The 8,748-nt window shown below is 39.4% G+C and overlaps 1 protein-coding gene across 8 annotated transcripts in view; it reads right to left on the reverse strand.

Moving 5' to 3' along the window:
* rnf220a (ring finger protein 220a) overlaps positions 1–7,654 on the reverse strand; it is a 118,285-nt gene extending 110,631 nt beyond the window's left edge. For all 8 annotated transcript variants that reach the window (XM_083541758.1, XM_083541757.1, XM_083541756.1 and 5 more), the window contains exon 1: positions 7,193–7,654. The gene's annotated coding sequence lies outside the window, so the exon portion shown is untranslated. The remainder of the gene's footprint in view (positions 1–7,192) is intronic.
* Positions 7,655–8,748: the final 1,094 nt, after the last annotated feature.

The following is an 8,748-nucleotide window of genomic DNA, read 5'->3' on the forward strand; positions in this document are numbered from 1 at the left end:
TGTATAAAACAGAAAGAGACTTGAGCAGCTTTTTTGACCCTTTGGCCTTCCTTCTGATGCCATCCAATACATGATTTCAGTTCAGTTCCATTCCTAATGAATTAAAATCATTCCAAATCAAGCATTTCCCAAAAATGTTCACACGTCTCTAGTCTGAAAATGCAACAAATAATTCTCTCATTGCATTTCACACACAAAAATTCTGGGTTTCTTTTTTCAACAGGATTGAAACAACACCTGCAATTGTCAGCCCTAGTGATATCATATATATATATATATATATATATATATATATATATATATATATATATATTTTTTTTTTTTTTTTTTCACTCTGAAGATAAAAGCAGCTCAGAGACCCAATAAAGATAAGTAGGAAGACGTCAAGAATAGATTTCCTCCGTGCGCTCTGGAGAGCAGAGAGGAGATGAATTCGATTTCTGTGAAGAAGAAAAAACAAATGTTCGGCGGCTTTTTGACAGCACGCCCCGATCGAGGCCTAGAAATGCGCGTTTTCGTTGAGGAATGTCATTCAGACCATGGCTGCCTGTCTGTCAGTATGTTTAGCGATTGTTGTCAAGCGTGAAAGCGCCACTCTTACATTTTATTACAGGACAGGGCAGACACTGTCATTCAATACTCACCAAAAAAACTCTCTCTCTCTCTCTCTCTCTCTCTCTCTCTCTCTCTCTCACACACACACACACACACACACACACACACTTAGTCACTCTCTCTGTGAAACACATACACACTCACTGTTTCCCAGTCTCCAAGGAGATGAAAAAAAAAGACAAAACAGGCAACTGGGCCCGAGCATGTGCATGACTAAAAGATTTCATGCCATTTATTGGACAATGTCTAGCAACATCACAGATCTGAGCATGCTCTATTACCCACAAACAGTATAAAAAAAACAGATATATTTAATATAAAACTGTAAATATTTCCCCCACACTCAAGCTTTACACAAATCCCGGCAGCTGAAGCAGAGGGTTCTTAAACAATGTTGCAGGAAACAATACCAATACGGGCTTGCGCATATTTAAAAGCATGCTACTTTGCTCTTGAAAACTAGTCTCGACTGTCTAACAGCTCTCTAGCCCCTCAGAGTCTTTAATCACCTTGGTGAGCAAACTGGTGTTTTCCCGCAGCCCGCACTCAAGCCGCTACTTAACCAAGTAGAGAAACACACTTGAAATGGAGGTCGCCTGTTCCAGCACGCTGGCTTCAGTTCTGGCAGCGTCAAATATTTGCAACAAGAGACGCATACGACGACGCCGGGGTTGGGGGCTGAGGGGAGGGGAAGCATGAGTAACAGGCACTCTTCATTCAGAGAGAAGCGCTCCAGGCCGAAGGACAGAACGCAGTCGATGCTATTGAAAACCCAGCTCGGGCTGCCACTCAGAAGCACGCAGCTCATACATCCTGCCGAATTGGAATCAGACCTCCCTTGCGTATGAAATCTAAAACGGGACAATTCGATAACGTGTCTCAGCTGCAGAATGAGAAACAAAAGAAAAAAAAAGCAGAAGAAGAGAAACGCCACCTGCATTCGGCAGACACGAAAGTGAGATTTAATGTCAGAGCAAGCACACGGGCGAAAGATAATGACACTTGGACATCCAGCAAACTCGATCAATACCGCTCGTGCAAGCTGCGTCTCACCACTCCACTTCACTATCAACAAATAAATTCCCCCCCCCCCCCCCCCCCCCAGTGTATGACATACAATAAAAGCTGGCGATAAATAGCAATAATCAATCACTCCTTTATTGGATCTGGCCATGTGCATATACACAAGTGAGGCCCGGTACTCAAGTTCGACTGCGTTTTTTTTTTTTCCTCTCTCTACTCCCAGAATTTGCACAATTTACTCAGCGTGTGACAAAGCAGAAGTGACATCAGGCTCGAGCTGAGCTTGGATTTGCTTTTTCAAATAAAGCTTTGCGCCTGGCTCGCTGGGCAACATTGATTCATTGTGAACAAAATGATTTTTCAAAGTTTCCTGTCCTGCCTTGGCTATTCGCCTCTGTTTTTTTTCTTCTTCCTCTTCTTCTTCTCTCTGGCCGGCGGACTGTTTGTCTCATCCCACCCACCTGAGCCAACTAATTCCTCACTAAGCCCAGATTATTTGCAAGGTGTCTGGCTCCTCTGTGCTCTGAACCAGCACTGGACTACAAAGAAGTCGCCCCACCCACCCCTACCACTGGCCACTGCTGCATGAACACAGACACACCGTGAAAGAGAGAGGGAGTGAGAGAGAGAAAGAGAGAGAAAGACAGAGTTTTAACACTGACTTAGCCTGAGCTCACTACTGAATCCTTCTCCATTATAGATGCATAATGAGAAAGACAACCATTTCCTATTAACATATATATCCGACCAAAGGTAATGAGTCGATCTTTAGAGATCTGACGATTCAGCAAATTTTTCCATCATCCCAGCATTGCAGTAATAGTCCTTATCACTGAATACAACCCAGGACACAGGATGTAGTTTTAATATAAGATGTATCTCTAAGTATACCTATAATGATATACTGGATGGAGTAGAGTAAATGACATTTGCAAATGTGTCCATAGGCGAGACAGGCCAGTCCCAGGCTCTCTGGGAGGGTCACGAGCAGCATGAGAAGAAGTTGATAGATATCTGCCTATGATCGATCTCAGCCAAATGCACTGCTAATGCCTTGGGGGAGGGAGCACAAAATTAACTTAACTTATTCTCGAGCACTGAAACTCACATTCACATCGACTAGTAGGAGACTAGAAGGAAAAGGGGAAAGAAAAACACCCAACTGTGTTCTAAATGCCTGACTGATCCCTAATATCATGTGACAACAACTAATTTTTTCTAAATAAAAATACACGTTTTAGGAATAACAATTCTTTGGTGTAATTAAGTGCATTTAGATGATTTAGGCAGATGATTTTTTTCCACTGAAACATTTGTGAACAGAAATTTTTTATAGCCGATATTGATATAATGCAATAATGCAACGGGAAAGACAAGAAATGATTTTAGCAAATATATTTCAAAGTAAATAATAGTAATAATAATAATAATAATAATAATAATAATACAAATTGAGAATGGTGTTATGAATTAGGAAAAAATCAGGCATTGGGTTGGTGGGGGGCACAGCACATATTTTACATGTTAAAGTGTTTGTTTATTTGTTTTTTTGCATTTCCTGGAAATAAATGAATTAATCAATCAATGAATAAATAAATAAATGAATTAATTAATAATACAGTTGATAATGATCAAATCATTCATAAAGACAAATTGAATTAAATCATTCAATAAAAATAATAATAATAATAATAATAATAATAATAATAATAATAATAATAATATTAATAATAATAATAATAATAATGTTGGGGGGAAAAAATGAGCAATTAAAACAAGTATTTCCCAGGACTAGAGCACGAGACTGAGTGCGGTCCAGACGCCCGTTGTAAGCAAACAAAGTGCTCTTCAGCACCATAAAATCCGAAATGTTCCGCTTGGCAAAGAAATGAAAAGCTACACGGATCAGGCGTGTCTCTCCGCTCCAAAATAATAAGAAACAAATTAGGGCGAGTTATAGGCTGTGTCCCAAACCGCACATTGCTTTAGTAAATCGTATTCAGTCCCAGCGCAGATGAGGGCTCATGAGAACACATTCTTTGGCCCCTTTGGTGCGGTGTTGGTTTCGAAGAATTCGTGCGTCATTTTTTTTGTTTTTTGGACAAACTATTTAGTAGCTGTTTATAAAGTGCGTTTAGGACACAGCCTTTGGGGGGGGGTTCGTTTCAAATTAGTATTCATTTTAATAACCAGCACTTCTATGGGAGATATTTTTGAAACTATTTTTGAAATTTGTGCTTCTCTATTTATTTCTGATGCTGTTTGCGCAAACCAATTGCTCTGATTGAAAACGGAAACGAATCGCAATCATGCCACCATCTATAAACTAAATCACATCCGTTTGCTTTTCACTTTCATGCCGTGTTTTTATTACCGCATGAAAACACTCGAGCGTGTATCCGAGCCTGTGTGAGTGGGTGCTGTTTATCTGCTTTTAATATATGAGAGAAAAAACAAGCCGCGCTTGTCGATGAGAACTAATGAAGCCGGGACATTTGAGTAATCTGCGCTTAATTTACTTCGGATTTGTCTTTGTCACTTCTTCACCAAGTCTATAAAAAATATTCCCGCAAAAAAAAAAAAGGAAAAAAAATCCTGTACAACTGTACAATGCGGCTTGGTCTTTATACTTAAACATTTTTTTTTCTTCTTTTTTTTCGTTTCCTTGTTTTTAATCCCACAAATCAAGATCACAATAAACTCATCGATTTTTAAACTCAATGAAATCGGAATTTATTTTACTTCGGATCAATACATATGCCAAAAAAAAAAAAAAAAAAAAAAAGGTGAAGAAAGAAAAAGGAAGAAACGTAGCGATAAATACATTTTTTTTTGGACAAATTGGTCCCTGTGCACTGTCTATGCACATAATCCTGACCATGCATAAAGAGATATCCGGTGTATAATATGAACAAACACTTTTGAAGAATGAGATATTAAAATGCGCAAACTGGTACAAAGATAGAAAGAAAAAAAAAAGAAAGAAAGAAAGAAAGAAAGAAAGAAAGAAAGAAAGAAAGAAAGAAAGAAAGAAAGAAAGAGGGAAAACACAGTTGGACAATAGATGAGTGTGTCCCTTCTGTTTCTCAAGTCAGAATTCGCTTTGGCCAATATCGGTTCTCAAGTGTAAATCGAATTACAATTAAAGTCGCGCAGATTTTTGCGCATTTATAAATAAATAAATAAATAAATAAATAAATAAATAAATAAATGAGCAATTGATCGCTCAAGTATTCTCCAAGGCAAAGTTCATCTTCCAATATTTATCACATAATTCAGTCTTGACCGGTTGGTGGCAAGTGTCAATAAACACATTAATCCTGAAGTGTCATAATTTCATTATGCAATTTATCTGTGAAGAAACGGCCGCCAGGACGCGCAGGACGACGGGGGAACAGCGGAAAGCGTCGTTATTCGGGACGGTCTATAAAACATTTCCACTCGGATCATTAAGATTTATGAAGCGCACCACAAACAGAAATTACAAGAAAAGAAAAAAAGGGAGAGAGAGAGAGAGAGAGAGAGAGAAAGAATTGTTGGCGGAATTGTTGTGAACATTATTCAATCACACGAGAAGGATGTCAGAAAAAAAAAAATAATAATAATAATACATATATAAATATATAAATAAACAAATAAATTAATAATATAAACCCCAATTCGGGTTTTTTTGATGCCTTAATTGGACACATGCATATATTATTAAGATATAGTTATATACTTATTATGAATAATAATATAGTTATTATATATTAACATAGTCATAACATATGATTGGTTTTGTATATATATATATATATATATATATATATATATATATATATTATCCAGGCTGAAATGAATGGTCTTCATCCTTGTTCATCTTGTTGCCATTTTTGTAATATATATAATGAAGTGTGTGTGTTAAGAGGTCATTTATAAACTTCATTATTATGCAGTTGTCTAGAAGCTGAAAAATATGCCGGTTGCTCAAATGAAAAAATAAATCTAAAAAACTAATAAAAGAAAAACTTTGGGGCCCAAAGTTTTACGCCCATATTCGAAGAAATGTTACATCTGTTATATTCTGCATTGGCACATCAACACACTTAATCACATCATCAGTTTTAATAATCAATTTAAAAAAATCCTCAACAATTTTAGTTTCAATTCAGACCTGGATTAAGGGGATGGATGGATGTAGTGCATGTAGGTATAAGAGTCGGAATTGTTGCTCACAAAGTGACAACGCGTGCATTTTGCTTGTCTTGAGGCGCAGGATGTGTGTATAATTGTGAGTAATTATCCTGTATATTTAAACAGGTGTTTCCTCACATGGGATATTTTTTTTGTGTAGCCTGAATGTGTTGCACATACTGTACTACTGAAGCGCAGATCCAAACATCGTGAAGTTATGGCTGAAGTTAAGGAAGTTACAAGTCATCCGAGTGTGTGTGTGTGTGTGTGTGTGTGTGTGTGTGTGTGTGTGTGTGTGTGTGTGTGTGTGTGTGTGTTCGGTTACGAGTGCATGCTTGTAGGCTGTATGCGTTTATATGCGCGCGCTTGTACGTGTGGTCTGGTGCATGGTGCGTGCGCGCGCGCTCCTAAGACATAGAGTACAAATCTATTAATGAATGAATTTAAATAATTCAATAAATACATAAAAAAAAAAAGTGACCCGAGAAAAATTATTTAAAGACCCGAGAAGTGTGTGAGATTGGGAGCGTTAAACATTACGAGGATGTTAGTGCGTGCATGCAAATCTTTTATTATTATTATTATTATTATTATTTTTATTGTTTATTTTTTATGCATGATAACAAAAGAGCAGCAAAGAAAATAAAGTTTTCTTTGAGGTCGCATGAATTTTTTTTAAACACACACACTGTTCTCTGAACTACTTTGCGATTTGTCCAAAACTCAAGTTTTCAACAGTGGTTTACATGTAAATAGTAAATAAAAATAAAACAGCTTCACATAGAGCTATGAAGTTATTATGTGCTCTTGAGGACAGATTATGGCAGATGAGGCCGTGCAGGTGTTTACCAGAAGCGCATTTTTAAACCTAAAAAAAACTGCTTTAAATATATAGCAAAATCTGTCTGTTGTTTGTTTGTTTGTATTCTACTATATTATGCTCGTGTTTAAGTGTCAAATCAAAGCAAGGATTTTTGCTCCTAATCGTGGGTCTGTGCGCACTCGAGAAAGATGCCCGAGAAAAGCCATAATCGGAGCATGACAGATGTTAAGCGTACAGATGTTTATTACTTGATGTATTTTTCCCCCTCTTTTAATTCCGCACTATGAACTTTTTTCTTTGCTTTCACATTCAACCCAAATAATCCGCACCGACACGCGACACTTTCTGCGAGCGCGAGTTCCCCGAGAATTGAACCCACACACACACTCAACTCTCACACACACTCATACACACTTACACTTACACGCGAACGTACACACGCACGCATGGAAGCTGGAAACACACACACACACACATACATACATACATACACAAACACGGGTGCGCGTCCATGCAAGATCACCAAAAACATTCCGAACATTTCGGAGTACTTACGGTGTATAAAGTAATTCCTCGCCAGATCCTTTGGTGTTTTTTTTTTTCCTTTTTTTTTATCCCGCACGAGAGAAACTTTTTCGTGCTCGTGGTCCGTGCCAGGCGCAGATCGAGACAGAGAGCGCGCGCACAGGACCATGCGCGGAGGAAAAAAAAAAAAGTTTGCGGAGCGCGCGCGCGCGCACACACACACACACACACACACACACACACACGCACACACACACGCACAAACACATGCACACGCACACACGCAGAGCCGATCGCCGTGTGAGGTCGAGTTTTTCCCGGGTAGTATCAGTTGCACGTATCGATGAGGGGGTAAAGTGTGCGCACGGACACACGAAGAAAAGAGAGAGAGAGAGAGAGAGAGAGAGAGAGAGAGAGAGAGAGAGAGAGAGGGGGGGGGGGGGGAGGGAGGAGGTGGATGTGGTAACTGGTCCTGTGCTGTGCCGCGCGCTGTGTCGGAGAGGTGCAGTGCTGCCGCTCAGCGCCCGATCCGCTCACTGACTGACCTGCTTTCTGCTCTCCTCTAAACGCCACCACCACTCCACTCCACCCCCCCCCCCCCCCATCACACCGTCCCCCTTCCCTTCCTTTCACCGTGTCCCCGAGGGGATTTCGGGGCCGTTTTGGGGGGCGAATGAGGGTTCGCTCTGAAACCCACGGCGCGGTGTGAAATAAAGTCAATGAAAGTGCGCAAAGTGTGTTGCGGAACGAGTACGCGCTCTCGTGCAGCGCGTGGGCCGAGCGTGGACACACCGACACCAACATAACGGTGCTCCTGCTTCTGCTCATGTCATCTGCAAGCCTGGAAATAGATATTTAGTTTATATAATTTGTATTCTTTTTTTAATGAAGCTATCTTTTCTTTCTGGATATTTGCTGAAATTTCAGCAAGGGTATATATTCTTAGATATATATAAGATATATATATACTTCACTGATATGCTCTAAAAGACATCTGATATATGTATTTAAACATGCTATACTGTCTATGACCAATGGCCTACCCAGATTGTTTGACTTGATTCGACTCGCAAGTCAATTACGAATATCAAATATATATGATATACATGTATCATGTATCCTATATATACTTGTTTAATGTGGATTGTTTGCAAAATGAACTCCTTCATCAATCTCATCCACCTGCTGGAAATCGGTTGAACTGCACTGCAGAAATCCATTACAACCGTCAACTAACCATATGATCTGTTTTGTAAACCTCGACACAGGTCGAAAGGTGAAATCATGCTGCTGGCAGGGACCTTGTCGTGCATGGTGAAACACAGAAAGGCCTCTAACCATTAGCACTCTGTTGTGTTGTTAATGCCCTCAGTTGGAGCAACTAAGAGGAAAAAGGCCATCCACAGCCCAGGTCTCTCTCCATTCAAAATCAAATTTCAGCCTTCAGTCTCTTAAACATTGTTTCTAAATGGACTGGTGGAGAGCCGGCCGAGTGGCCAAGAGTGCTTTTGATGTGAACGCTCCTTTTAACAGATGTACTCTCTTTCTCACTCTCTCTTATTTGATTTAAAGCTTTTTTTTTACAT

Source organism: Silurus aristotelis, assembly GCF_946808225.1.
Source record: "Silurus aristotelis genome assembly, chromosome: 5".
Taxonomy (NCBI): domain Eukaryota; kingdom Metazoa; phylum Chordata; class Actinopteri; order Siluriformes; family Siluridae; genus Silurus; species Silurus aristotelis.